General features: G+C 42.1%; 1 long non-coding RNA gene across 1 annotated transcript in view; it reads right to left on the bottom strand.

The window, feature by feature from the left end:
* LOC149797521 (uncharacterized) overlaps positions 1 to 15,712 on the bottom strand; it is a 42,073-nt gene that overhangs the window by 13,730 nt on the left and 12,631 nt on the right. The window contains exon 7 of the long non-coding RNA XR_016421839.1: positions 14,408 to 14,493. This is a non-coding gene — a long non-coding RNA (uncharacterized LOC149797521). The remainder of the gene's footprint in view (positions 1 to 14,407; positions 14,494 to 15,712) is intronic.

Genomic DNA, 15,712 nt, shown 5'->3' with positions numbered 1-15,712 from the left:
CTGCTTCTTCGGAAAGAAAAGAAGAACTCTTTGGTGTCGATACGGCAATCGACAAAGCCTCTGTCAGGTTCAGGTTGCTGCTGCTGCTCTTGTTGTTGTTGTTGCTGCTGTCTCTGAAGTCTGTACTTCTCTGTCCATTCTTCTTTTTCCCTGTTCATTTCTTCTCTGAAGAGCTCTTCTATCAGGTCTTCAGTGACTTTTAACATTCTCACATTCTCTATTTCTTCTGGCTTCGGTATCAGACTGTGTCTGACCCTATGCAAATTCACGTAGGCTTCGTTGAGTTTAGCTAGTTTGGAGCACATCTTCTTAGGAGGATGAGTCGACAATGGATGGTTAGACTGGAAACAACCCCGGTTCTTAAAGTCAAAGCGCGGACGTGAAGGAAAACATCCCCCACATGGTTTTTGAGTCGCAACGTTTAGTGAGTGTCATGAGAGGGATAGTAAGAAATGAAAGAGCATCAATCTAACATTCTTATAGCTAAACAAAAGACAAAGGCATTTTTTTCAAAACACAACATTTTTTATTCAAAAAACACTTAACACTAAACAACAACTCTAACATTTTTAACAATAATCCAACAATATAACATCAAACAATTTTTTTCAAAACACAACATTTTTTATTCAAAAATCACTTAACACTAAACAACAAGAACTCTAACATTTTTTAACAATAATCCAACACTAAAAGTTTCTCCACTAGGTAAAGAGGGATAACAGTCTTCCATGGTTTCTAGTAATCTAGGATGACTTCTCTCAAACTGTTGATTTCTATGGTATTATCGAATTCTGCATACAGGATGACGTTCACCGTTTCATCAGGGTCTCGGTCTTTAAACTAAATTTCCACACGAATCTGGCCGGATTTTGTAGGGTGGAAATGTCCCTCGTCGCTGCCTTGGTCTGGAGTGAAATCGAAAGCCCACAAAGCGTAGCCTCCTGCATAATCCTCGTACGTAATACCGTGACTGGTATTGGTTCCTAACTGTCCGGTGGCTTCGTACAGGGACAAGTACGATCTCAAGTAATTCTTCTTGGTAAAGTCAGGTTCGAAAGGTCGGGTACACAAGGTCTTGCCATCGCGACTGACTTCGATTTTGGACACGCCAAAGTGTTGAAAGTAGAAAGGATTTTTTTCGGCAGCTCCGTTGAAGGCTGTATTCTCGACGATACCAACGATCAAACGTTTGGGTAACTGTCCTTGGAACAGATGATCTTCGATCATGGATCGCTGTCCCTTGGGAATGGTGAAGGTGTTCACTTCCACGCGTCGTATGGGATACTTGGCAGTCGTTCTACTCAACGTCTGACTGATGTCGTTTCCCACTTTAGGTAACACTTCCACACGGCGTACGTAGAGTCTGGCTTCTAGGATTTTGGTTTTGTAACCGTCACTATCAGCCATCAAATGGAAAGCGGCACTGCTACGATTCAGTCTCAGGCGGACATCCACCCCGTTCAGCAAATACTTTTCTTGCAACCACATGTCCAAATGCAAACGATCCATCAGTTCTAAACTTGTGTCGGCTCCCGTGATTCTCTTTCTTCGTTCTACAAATTCATCATTGTTGTCTTTCTTTTCATCAGTTTCCAATATTTCAAACTTGGTAGGTTCGTCAGCTTCCCATACCACACAGGCATTGAGATGAGTGTTCTTGGCATCTATTCCGTACGTCAAGAGATTTTCCAGGTAGGCACGATAAGGGTAAGTATCCATGCTGCTACTGACCAGTTTGTTATTCAAGTACAAGTCCACTCCACTGAACAAGGAATGCATGAAATTGTTGACGGGAGCTACTGCTTCATCGTCTATAGCACCTCCAGTCTTATCTAGAATTGTGACTTTCAGGTACAAGTAACTGCTATTCAGATCGATGTAATCTTCGGGCTGTCCTTTGATTTCAAACTCGATGGGAGCGGAATCGGTCAGTGAGGAGACGGGGTGAAATTCCACCCACTGGGATTCTTGCATCGTCATCATCGTGGGGGGCATGGCAAACAGATCCAGTTCCGTCTTGGAACAAGCGCAAGATTCTCGGTGCATCATTTTTTTGTCTCTTTTTTCTCAATAATCGAAAACGTCTAAGTAAACTTTGTAACATGCCCGATCTTTCTTGAACTTTGATTTTGGGAGAAGGTCCTTTGTGAGCAGCAGCCACTGCCACTAAATTGGAAGGTCCTGCCACTGGGGAAGTTCTTTTGGGGGTCATCAACGGAGAAGTTCTTGGTGTGATCAACGTCTCCAAGTACTCTTCAGTTCTGGGTGTCATTAACGGAGAAGTGGACAAACGTGAAGCTGCCGGAGACGCAGTCACCGCCGTCGCAGGTCGTGGTTTGCGAGTGTAAGGTTGCGTCCTGGCCGAAGTGCCTCTCTTGCGACTAGTTTTCTGTGGACTTTTCTTTTTCTGGGGGCTTCTTTTCTTTTTCCGGGGTGGTGTCTGGTCAGAGGAGGGTCCTGCCTCTTGAGAAGTTCTCCTTGGGGACCTGGTCTTTTTCTTCTTGGGGCTTCGTTGGACTTTTGTCTTGGGTATAACTTTGGGGGCATTAGGATCCCATCTTAAGAGTGAGCGAATGATGACCCCTCCTAGAGTACCGCTCCCTCCAGGTTTCAAAATGATTTGTTTTTTGGTTTGAGTGTCGATGCGGGGATCGGCCAGTTGGACCAAAGCGACTTTGTTTCGATCGAAAAAGCGTTTGGTTTGATGAGGAATCTGAATGATTCCTTGGAGTAATTGACGTGCCGTCACCGTGAACCATCGTAAGACTTCTTTGAGACTAGCTTCTAAGACACGAGCTCGTGTTTGTGGATCTTTTTCTCGACTGATGCCATACAAGGCACGAATCAATTTGACGGGAAGATGCGACTGAAGGGACGTCATGTTCGCACTGAGAGTGAGACAGACGAAAAAGGGTCTGAGGTTTTTATAGATTTTTTTATAGGGAGTGAAATGAAGTCGAGGACGGAGACGTGTACAGGACAGGCCCTCCGTCTTGGCACCAGTGGTGAAACAAGTGGGTACGAAATCGCAAATCCTCGGGAGTCGTAGGTTTCAAATCGACGAGTAAATAGGCGTGTGGAGTTTGAGTGGCATCGTCGTACGCCTGAGTCAGCCAAGGCGTTCCTAACTGTTTGGCTAAGACTCGCACTTGCGATTTATCTCGAGGGCTTTTAAACAAGACCACGTAATGCGCATTGAGACTGATGGTGCGATGGGCTTTACTTTGTTGAAACAAATTTTGGGTGATGTAAACGACACTGGCATTACGGTGATGCCCTTTGCGCGTGAACCACAGTTTAATTTCTTCTTCGTCTTCTCCTAACATGTCGTCGAAAATGACCAAATGGGTTTGACGGGAGTCAGAGACGATGCCGTCGTCTTCTTTAGGAATGCCTTCCACAAACACGATGGAATCGCCTTGACTTTCTCGCAAGAGGCTGTACGCCGATTGCCACTCTTTGTAACACCACACGATTCGTTGAGGGGGTCGATCGATCAAATGATGTTTATGTTCGATCAAACGTTTGACGAATTCGGTTTTGCCTGAACCGCTAGGTCCAGCAATGAGCATGTTAAAGGGATGACGAAGATACAAAGCCTCCCAACTGGCACGATCTAAGTGTTCGTCGATGACTTTGACAGTAGAGGAAGAGGGAGCAGAGACAGCAGAGGTAGCCATGGTGTGAGAAATGTCACTTGTGACACGAAAAAACAAACAAGACAAGAGTTTATATACTTTTTCAGAACACGTTTATTGAATGTTTCAAACATGAATACGAAAGACAAAAATGCATAAAAGCCAAAGGCTTAAGTACAAGAATAAAAGGCACATGATAACCATGAACGTGGAATAAACACAAGTGTCTGTACAACATGTTTTGGGTAAAGTTCTAACCAGTTCTATAGTAGGGGTAAGGTCACACAAGTGTCCTCCCGAAAGGGTCTTTCAGGCCTGTCCACGACAGTCCTGTCCTGGGTGACGGGTTCTTCTGGCACCGTCACTAACACAGGTTGAAAAGTAACTTTTTTCCTTGAATAACTCTCGTGCATACTGGGCCACCTCTTGTGTCCAAGCCTCAAAACCCTGATCTCGGTGATGTCCAACATTTGACTCCTAACCAATCTGGTTTCTTCTTCGTCAACGACATGGTTAAGTTACTTCAATGAACAATGAACTATCGATCTTGCTTAGGGTTCCTTTTCATATACAGACCAATACCGACGTGACCGTACGGTAAGGTGAAGTGATTGGGAAGTCGCACTCGCTTCTGGTATACAATTTGATAGACTTTTTCCAAGGGTCGACTGACGATGTGGTGAGTGGGTAAACGTACAATCTTGTTCGGTTGATAGGTGGTCACTTTAAAGTTTCCATCCTCTCCCGATTGCAAGGCTTCTTTCAATACCCCAAAGTTGACCACTCGACTGGTACGATGATTCAGAGTCAGTCCTTTCACTTTGCACGTCGTGTGCACTTCTCCTTGTTTGTCCCGGTATTCGTAGCCGTAATTTTTGGGACCACCACTGACGAAACTTAGAATCTTGTCGTCAGGATGCTCGTCTGTCCAGGCTCCTAAACGGTCTCCTTCGATGTCAGGGTGCTGTTGACTCGGGTGATGGATGTAAATGCAACTGTCCGTGTCAAAGTACAGGACGCGTTCTTCTAACAGTTCTAAAGCTTCGTACAATTTTAAGCGAGCATGAGCTGTCACGTAAGCCGCAATGATGACATTTCCAAAAGGGTCGTCTTGTACAAAGTCCAGATCTTCTTCGTAATTGACCAAGATCAAATCCTCTCGAACGACGTCCACGTGTTTCATGTATTTGGTTTTGTCGTGAATCATCTGGAAGTAGCGGGAAGGTTCTGTCAAATATTCCGTCTTGGGTAAACACGGTCGTTGTGCCATTTTACCCCACAAGCAATTTAACATCACTTTGGCAAACGATCGCCTGCCTTCGTTTTTTTCGATGTGGTCTAAAGAGATGCCTTCTTGTGCGTAGTATTTCTCTTTGAATTGTATTTGGTCTTCGGGAGTGTGACACCAGGAAGGATAGCCGCTGGCTTCTTGTTTCAGTTTCAAAAAGGCATCCACGTAGTCGGCGAAAATGCCTTTCTGAGTAGGGTCACCCTTGTGGTACTGTTGTGTCTTGGGAAAGTGGCAAATTTCGTACACTTCTAACAGTTGGTATCCCATGTCCAGAGCTTTCAACAATTCCACGCTGACCCAGGTTCTCGTCAAGGCACGTTCTTCCTGGCTGTGATGGCAAGGTTGGTCCTGGTTGCACGTTTCGGCACAAGTACGGCACAAGGGAAACATCAGTTTGCCTTGACAATGGTGAGGTAAGACGGGATGGTATAGGTTCGTGGGAGGCAAAACTTTACACTTGATCAAGCCTTCGTATTGTCGAATGTTTTTAAGGTCGATGTGTTCCGTGAACAATTGCGGGTGCCCTACAGGAAAGCGACAATATTTGCACACGTAGATATACAGCGAACACACGTCCAAGTATTTGATTTCTTCTCCTTTCTCTTCGTCGGCTTGGTACAGCAAACAGGTGGCATTGGTCCTTCCTCCGTACAAACTATCCCTCGGGTTCAGCGGGTCCATGAACTGGTAACTTTCCACGAGGCGTTTAAACTCGGGATCGGTTTTCAAACGGTGATCGTACTCGTGTTCCCACATTTCCACCACTTGGTATCCTTGCTGTTCTAACTTTAGGCGTCGCTGACAAGTGTCCTGGTACAAGTCTTCCATGGTTCGTTGCAAAAACTGATTTTTAGTGTCACGGTCAGGGTAACAGACGGGACATCCGTGAAATAAGCAACCGTTAAACTCGTACACGATCTTGGGGTTTTCTAAGTCCCAGCCATCTACCGAATACGTTCCGATGGTCTTTTCGCCTCCTCCGTTGCGGGCATGCTGAATCCATTTGTCTTCCTTGTCGCACAAGTAATGTAACCAACGTAGGGCTTTGACCGAGTATTGACGCTTGACATAGTGGGTCGTTTGAGGACTGATGACAGACACGGTGTTTTCAGGCATGAATCGTTGGCGATACACTAAGGAACACGCTTTGGCAATGGTGCAAGCTTCTTTCAAAGGATCGACCCCTCCGTGTTCCATGAACAGTTCTCGAAATTTTCCACAGCAACGCCGTAAAATGTCCACGTCGGAACGACAATATTTTAACATTTCTTCCTGAAAGTCGAAAGGGTCCGAGGCGTGAGCTTGGTGCCAAGCGTAGAAAGCTTCTCGTTGTTCGGTACGCATGTTGTCGGGGTCGTAATAGTGAGCCTCAGGCAAATGGGGTAGAACAGCATGTTGATTGGCTTCCGTATTGAAAAAGTGTGGAAAGTACCCTTTAGCCATTTCTGTCATTCCAAACGTTTTAGGCATTCGGCTCAAAGGCATGGCCAAGTAACTCATCGAATCTTTAAACTGTACTTGTCCCACTTGCATGAAAATGATTTTGGCTCCGTTCAAAATCACTTTAGGACGTTCGGTGCCATGTTCCGTATAGTACCTCAAAAGAAACTGTCCATCGTATCCGGAGAAATTGTGAGCCATCACCGTGGCATGACGATGACAATCTCCGTAACGTTCGATGTCCTCTTGGCTCCACGTCTTGTCGATGGGGTCTAAGACCCATTGGGCAAAATCGGCTAACGTGTTTGGTACCCGAAAGATTTTTTCACGTCCTCCAGGAATCTTGCTGTAGTGAGGGCAATGACTGAAGATAGGTTCTTGAATGCACTTCTCGCACGCTCGATGAGCCACGCAGAAATTAGGAATGTGAATGCCAGTCTCTTGCATGCATTCGAAATCGAAAAAGATGAAATTGCCTTTCTTCTTGTGACCGTCCTCTTTCTCTGGTGGGGGTTGGTATTTTTGCACGTAGCATTGGTGTTCCAAGTCCACGATGTGGTGACAAATGTGACATTTTTTCTTTCCTCGACATACGTGTGCCTTGGCATTGTTGGTACGTATGCCTTGTCTACACGTAGGGCACAATCTCAGGAGTTGACAAGCACATTTCTTCTGTGAACCTTGTGTTTTCAAATGTTGTTGGTAACAGGTAGGGCTGACAAACGTGCGCAGACAAGTCGAACAAGGCACTGGTTCTTCGCTCAGACAGGGTGGAGAGGCCAAACATCCTGGGCATTTCCATCCACAATGCTTGTGTTGCTCTCGATTATTATAACCATAGTCACATTTCTCACAGTAATATCTGTATCCCAGGAATCCGGTGATACTGGTAATGGTATCGAAATGGTCATCGTGATGATAAAGGTGAGTGTATCTTCCGTCCTTAAAGTCTTGGCCTCGAAACAACAGAGACCCGCGCATTTCTTGAGGGTGCACTTTCAAGGTGTAGCGTGGAGCTAGGGCATCTTGCAATTTTTGCATCTCAGGAATGCCACAGGGTGTGTCTTTGGACAGGCCAGCTTGTTGTAACAGGAGTTCTGCTTCATTTCGTTGTTTGGCTCGGTCGGATTGTTGAATAGTGTTCCAGGTTCTTTTCCATTCTACCGTGTCGTTCTTGTTAGCATAGGTTCGTCCCACCACGATGGCCCTGGCTAAACACATCTGGTCTTGAGGGTTGTTAATTCGGACGAGACTCTTTTTGGTGTTGCGAAGGTCGTCCACCAATAACATCTTTTTGCGTCCTGTCCCTTGAGGAGGAGAGACGTGGGCCATTTTCAGTGTGGCTTTACCATCGGTGATGTCAAACTGGTCATTAGATTGTTGTACGTGTTGTATCTTGTCCATGACTTTGGAAGGGGTCAGTTCTGCGGGTCTGCTAAACTCGATCCAAACAGGGGATTTCAAACCGTCGTGATCTATGGATAGTGTCAAGCGATCGTCTTCTTTGGCTTGACATTGTCGCTTGAGTGCGGTGAGCAAAGAATCCCACATCTCGGTGATAAACCCTTCTGCTTTCTCCAAGGGTACGTCGGACTTGAAATCTTTAAACTTCACCGTGTAGGTGTAAGCCGTGGTTCTAAATTTTCTAGAGGAGCGCTTTTCCGTCTCTCGAATGGAATAGTACTTTTCAGGGTTGACTAAGGGTGGTGAACTTGGTTTAGAGGGTTCGGATTCTGGTTCACTCATGTCCTCTTCAAAATCACTGGCATGAATTTTTGCCAAGATTTCAGCCCTGGTACGAGGCGATAGATCACGTTTCTGCCTCTTACTTTCTTCTTCTTCTTTTTTCTCGAATGAATGGGATCGTTTCATCTTGAGTGCAAAACGTCAAATGACTCAAGTTTAAACACCATAGACTAATTTATAGTCTTGGCAAACCAGCGTATATAAAAAGGGTGTGTGTCTTGTCCTTTCACTATTCATTTCACTCTCAAGCTGAGCACAACGATGGAAGAGACTACCCAGATGGAACGTTTCGTCAGAGCTTTACGAGGGGTCATTAGAAAATTCTCTTCAGACCAGCCGACAGACTACTCTCCTTCCTTTTGAGATAAAAGTCAAGATACTTGCTATATCTGTCAGAAGAAAGGGCATTGGTCTTCAGAGTGTCCAGACCGTCAAAAAAGAACAAAAACAGGGGCTAAAAAAGACAAAAGTCAAGATACCTGTTATTATTGTAAAGAAAAAGGACATTGGTCTCCAGATTGCCCAAAAAAGAAACAAGAGGAGTCAGAAGAAAAGAAGGATTCTTCAAAAGAAGAGAGGGATTCTTCGGAAGAAGAGAGGGATTCTTCAGAGGAAGAAGAGGAAGAAAGAAGACAATTCTATTTAAAAGAGGCAAAGAAACAGGAGAAGAAAAGAAGAAGGGAAGAAAATGAGGAAAAAACGGTGAAGAAATTCAAAAAACAGAGAGACTAAATAATGAAAAAGAAGAAGTGTACGAACTTTTTGAAGTGTTCTGTGGTGAATTGTGAATTGGATTGTAAAAAAATGGATAAAAGAATACATGAATGATATAAGGTAAGTGTCTTTGAGTTTTGATTTTAAAATAAGAAGCTACACTCACGCACTCATACACAGACACGTACTATAAGGGTAAAATGGGTGGGTTTATTTTTGAGTTATTGGCAAATTGAAATTGTATTTCTTTTCGAGAAATATGGCTGGCCCTGAAAAGGGCCTTTTTCTTTATGGTGTAGGAGTGAGTTTAACCAATCAACTTTAACTGCCTTAAGCCTTTGCCACGGCCAAGGCCTACTTCTGATGATTGGGTTGAAATCACTAAGGGTGGTACGACAGGCTTAGTCACAGGGTTGGCGTGTTTAGCTCGGGAAGGTCGTATTCTCTTCGGTCGTGATAAAGAAGTCTGATACATTTGTTTCAGACTTCTTAACTCCGCTAAAATGTCCAACAGTACCGTAGCCGTTTGATTTTCACCCTCTTGTTACTTTGCTGCTACTTCTTCTTGCTGTTGTTGCTGTTGTTTTTTTCTTACCTCTTCTTGTTGCTGTTGCTGTTGCTGTAGGAGAAAAGCTTGTTCCGCTTCCTTTTGTCGTTGCATAAATTTCTCCAATTCTTCTTTCTGTCTCTGTCTAAAATTCTCCACTTGCGGTAATGAAGAAGGTAACGAAGGTTCCGGAACAAATTCTTGCGAGGTAAGAAAATCCACAAAATCCCAATGTACCTCTTCTGAAAGTAAGTCCGGGTTCCCTTGGGCAGTCTCCCCTGCTGGTGCACCCCAATGGATCGTTTTCTGAGTTTCCGTCATGTTGAATCACTGTCGCATAGATTGACTGCACACAAGCGCTAGCGAATCTATATAGACCAACTGACGTCACAGACTACTCTCTTCCGATTGGATGTGGGCTGACTGAATTTTGTAACGCGTGTTTGGATTGGTGAATGAACTCAATCCGTTTTAATCCTGCCTCTACCTATAAATAAGCGCAGTTCAGTGCATTGATTCACCTGTTCTCGTCGCTTCAAGATGTGGACCGATGTGCAATCTTCTACGCTTGTGTCTTCCATGATGTTCCGGATGGACATACCCATGTATGTCCGATCCAAGTGGGCCGTTGTCCACAGGACAAACACCAGCCTGTGGATACGTAGGATCTACGTAGAAAGACAAGGATGCCTGAAAAGAGTGCTGATTTACGGACCAACAGTGAGACGTAGCCTAAGGACAAGAAGAAGACCAATGCGGTACCATTTATGTTAATGAATACATTAACATAAACCCAAAGGCCCTTTTCAGGGCCAGCCATATTTCTCGAAAAGAGATAGCCTTTCCATTGCCTACCCCTTTTTTTAAATTTAAATTTAAATTTAAATTTAAAAAAACTTTTTAAAAAAAAAAAAAAAATCCCAAAAGCCCAAACTCTATTCCCCATGTTAATTTCCCTTGTCCCTAGACAGACCCAAACTCTATGTTAAATTCCCATTGTCCCTAGAGTTGCCCACGATTTTTCTCCATGTTAAATTTCCCTTGACGCTAGAGTTGCCCAAGGGGTCTTGTAATGCTAATTCCCATTGACGGTAAAGTGGCCCACTTAACTACTCCCCACTACCGTTTAAAATATGTGTTTATTAGAAAGCGCATAAGAAATTAATATAAGTTATGACACACACACACACACCCTCCCCCCCCCCCCCAAAAAAAAAAATAAATAAAAAATCTTCACATGAAGAGAAAATTAAAGAACTGTTTCATGCTGGGTCCGTTTTCTAAATTGTGCGCCCGTTTTTCTTCACTGCTCTCCATTGCTTGTGCCAGCCTGCTTACAATAGTATATGAAATAAGATATGGATAGAAATTAGAATAATCGAGGAGGTTTTCCACCAACTCCCTGTAGCTGTCTGCCTTGTTTTTTCCGAGAGACTGTCTTGCCACGAACTGGAAGGCTTTCAATTCCTTCTTTTCCTTGCCACGCAGTGCACGGTAAAATGCATCATCTTGAAGACGTTCACGAATATGAGGATCAACACAAACGCTAATTATCGTAGCTTCACTTAACCTTGGACATTCTCCACGGATGTACATGAAAGCTGCTTGTGTTTTGTCAACGATCTTGACAAAGTTCTTTATCAGACCCAGCTTAATGTGCAATGGTGGTCACAAAATCTTCCTTGATTCAACAAGTGATGGACGCTGAACACTTTTCCTACAGGCTCAAATGACGGCCAGAGTAGCCAATCTCTCTTGATGCAGTGGAAATCTATCGCAAGACTATCCCATTCACAGAGGAAACCGCAGTATATTGTGCATCCAGCCAGCAGACCAAGCAATATTGCAAGAACATTCAAATCGCCACAAAGCTGCCTGTGATGTTGATCATAATATGTATGCATCTCAGACGTTGTTTCATGTTTTCGTAGGTTTACTTTATATAGATGACCAACTGGAATTGATGGCTGAACATTGCCATTATGCATCAGTACAGATTTAAGGCTCGTCTTCGATGAAGCAATGAACAGCCTCCACTAATCTGGATCATTAAGGATATTAAGGGCAGCCATCATATCATCGATGTTGTTGCAGGCGACAAGATCGCCTTGAATGAAGAAGAATGGGACAAGATACTTTTGACGGTCACGGAACATGGAAAACCTAACATCACCTGCTAGGAGATTCCACTGCAGTAGTCTGGAAGCCAAAACCTCTGCCATACTCTTGGATAGTTGAAAATCCCTGACAAGATCATTCAGTTCACTATGTGTTATGAGGTGTGTTCAGATGGGAGAAAATATGTGTCATGTGACACTGATAAGTTCAGGACTAGAGGTTGCATTTTCTTCCTCGTCTGACTCAAGTTAAAATGATTCTGGTGCATCAGGAACCGGCATTCGTTCTCATTGTATTGAGCGTACAGCTGACAGAATGTTCGGATAATGTGGTCTACGTTTTCTTCTTTGACAAACCTTTCCCAACTAGATGCGCCATGCAAACGTAGTAATTACTGTTACAATCTGTTTGCTCTCTCCAAATCCCTGGCACTGCAAAAGGCATATATTTCGCTTTCCTGTTCAACCACTGGCAAAGATTTGTTTCACAAGTGTTGCAGCATATGTGTGGGGCCCACCCATATAATGATCTCCAGTTTTGCAGCCAAATTAAAGGCGATATGATTTCTTAACCATAGTTGTTATACTGCACTTTTGTGATACAAACGTCACTTCACCACAAACGTAGCAAACGTTATCTGCATTGTACACACAAGTACGAGGCATCTCTGCTCACTTTGAATAAACAGAAATGTGTCCCTCTGCACAATCAAACACTGGCTAATAAGAGAACACGATACTGTATTATAGAGCTGATATAGGGCAATTTGTTCAGCAGAGTGATGTAAGCTTAGTTATGATTGCAGCATCCATGACTTCTAGGAATAACATGATGCAATTCATATCATTCATGACGCAATACCAGCTTCAGATTGCATCTTTCATTGATTTTCCTAGTATCAAGTAATGTCCAAACCCAGTCACAGAATTAATCATAGATCCCGTCAAAGTTGTATTTTAGTCTTTTCTGGTTTAATTTGAGATTCTTTTTCTTTCTAACTCACTTATCTTCCGCCATTCCCAAGTCAAGGGTCATATATACTGACCAAGTTTCATATCTTTAAAACTAAAGCCAATCAACAAGTTGAATCATTATCTTAGTTCTCAATGACCCAGAATGAGTAAAGTTTGCCCAAATGTATTTCGGAAGCATTTTGGCTGTAGACCAGTGTATTCCTTCAAGGTATCAAGTACTACTTAATAATGCGATTATTCTACAAAGCCTACCAAAACAATTTTAACTCATCTTCGGTCATGCATGACGAAATAGGTCATGTGAAGGAATCGAAGACCATTAATTATTCATGGGTTGGACATTGTCAAAGGGTACTCGCCGTTTTATTTAAGATATTTTGAGGTTGGACACTATAAAATATTACTTTTCGCTAGCTTTAGTTTCTTAAGACGGGCGGACGCAATCCCACCCACCTAGCACGAAAATGAAGACCGATAACAATGTCAAAGTAACTGAAAAATAAATTACGAAGATCTTCTCAATCCACAACATAAAAAGCACAATTACGAAAATCGTAAAAGATTTGGCAATACAGATGGTTTTATCCAATACTCTGAGAGTTAAGGAACAGTATTCCTTGATTTTCAAGCATAATACTGGACGTATTGTTATTTACGTCTTTCCATTCGCGTGCTTCAGTATTCAATGTCAAGGATACACATGATACTATTGATATCCACGTGATTCTACTGTTTACAAATATTTGTGATATGCATGAAATTCTCGATACAAACGTGATACTCTTGATATATACATCATACCCTTGATATCCACATGATACTATTTATATACACATATTCTGTTATATGCATGATCCTTCGATATACACCTGGCATTCTTGATATACACCTGGTATTCTTGATATACACCTAGTACTCTTGATATACACCTGGTACTCTTGATACACACCTGGCACTCTTGATATACACCTGGTATTCTTGATATACACCTGGTACTCTTGATATACACCTGGTATTCTTGATATACACCTGGTACCCTTTATATGCACATATTCTTGATATACACCTAGTACTCTTGATATACACCTGGTATTCTTGATATACACCTGGTATTCTTGATATACACCTGGTATCCTTGATATACACCTGGTATTCTTGATATACACCTGGTACTCTTGATATACACCTAGTACTCTTGATATACACATGGTACTCTTGATACACACCTGGTACCCTTTATAAGCACATATTCTTGATATACACCTGGTATTCTTGATATACACCTGGTACTCTTGATATACACCTGGTATTCTTGATATGCACCTGGTATTCTTGATATACACCTAGTACTCTTGATATACACCTGGTATTCTTTATATACACCTGGTATTCTTGATATACACCTAGTACTCTTGATATACACCTGGTATTCTTGATATACACCTGGTATCCTTGATATACACCTGGTATCCTTGATATACACCTGGTACCCTTTATATGCACATATTCTTGATATAAACATGACATTGTTACACGTATCTGACATCCGGTTTAAACAAATACAGATTCTATAAACGTTTTCTGTTACTTTATTATTTTTATATAAAAAAAGAAAATATGTGGTACTCGTGTTAATTTTCTAATGTAAGAATATTTTAGTTTAGAAGATAGATTGCACAAATGCTTCCACAATTGTTTTCAAATCCCACGCTACTGGTGGTTTGCAAAGTATATCAATCTCTTTACTGGATTTGAATAAATATGAATTACAGGGTAGGTTTTACTTTCCTCGTTATTTAATACACATGTCCGTGAATTTGTCAATTCAAATTAAATGTAACTTTACTAAAGACGCTCTCATCAATTTAATACGCAGCAAATGCAAATTATTTGGCTCATATTCTCTTTCCACAAATAAATGGAAGCTTGTATTTACCTCGCTTGAATGTGAAACCAGTCCCTTTCTTACAGTGCTAGTTGCCTGTACATATATTTCTTCTGGTCTCTTTTCCATATCTGCATCTAGAAACGAGAACAACGCTTAGCTGTCATTTATAAATGTGCTACAATTCAAATAAAAGGGATAATGAACAATGTCATTAAAGTTGTTGTTGTTGTGTTGTGATTTGGATTTTTAACGTAGTTTTAACAATTTTTCAGTCATATCGCTACGATGTCTACAATGTGGCAGTTTATAGTGATGTCTAGCGCTGGGGCATCATGCCGCAGACATGTAGCATGATGTCCCACCCAGTCACATTATCCTGACACCGGGCCGACCAGTCCTAACACTAACCTCTTAATGCTGAACGCCAAGTGAGGCAGCTGTTAGTACCGTTTTTGTAAGTCTTTGGTATGACTCGGCCGGGGATTGAACCCACGACCTCCCGCATCCGAGGCGGACGCTCTAACCATGTCATTAAAGATAACACCATGAAGGCAACATAAAACGTTTTTTGGAAGCAGCGAGAGCGACCTCTCCCGTCTTTACCTACAACTGTTAAAAAACTTGACTTTAAACCCGAGCTATTCGATATATTTATGAAGGCATGTACTTTAAAGTGGAATTACAATTCAATTACCATGGGACTGTTTTCCATTTTATAATCATTCTTTGCTGGATCAAGGCCACAACCACCCAAATGGAAACCTTTTTAAATAGAAATCAGAGAGTAGAAATACCATATAAATCAAAAGCTTATTTCAGTGGTTGCTTTTTTATTTGTGCGATCAAATATTGTCTAATAATACAAGCGAAATTCTTTTTATTCACCATTTTCCAAACCACAAAGGCATCAAAGGAAACAAAAGTGTTTAATTAAGAAGGCCTGACTTTATTTATTTTATATCGTTCAAAAAAATAATGTAAGAAAAACTTTAACAAGCCAATAGCCAACAAAGCTGTTAAATATGGTACGCTGGTGAACGAGAGATACGTGTGTGCATATGTGCTTGTGTATGTCTGATTGATTTAATTTTTATCTTAACTCATGTTTAAATCTAGCCTGATACTTGAGGGTTTTAGTTTAATGAACGCTAAAAATGGCCATTTAAAAAATGTGTAGAATTAACTCTAATGACATAAGTCGTTGCTATGGGTTGCTTTGGGGCGGGGGGGGGGGACATTGCCTCTCATACAACAAAAAATGGAGAATGGTAAGTTTGTAATAACTGTAGTATGTAATAGTACCAATTATATGGTATGAGATGTATCCAAAAAGCAAAACATTCAGAGCTACAT

The sequence above is a fragment of the Sinohyriopsis cumingii genome, chromosome 6 (assembly GCF_028554795.1).
Source record: "Sinohyriopsis cumingii isolate HCF-2022 chromosome 6, ASM2855479v2, whole genome shotgun sequence".
Lineage (NCBI taxonomy): Eukaryota > Metazoa > Mollusca > Bivalvia > Unionida > Unionidae > Sinohyriopsis > Sinohyriopsis cumingii.
This window is presented reverse-complemented; position numbering and strand designations above follow the sequence as displayed.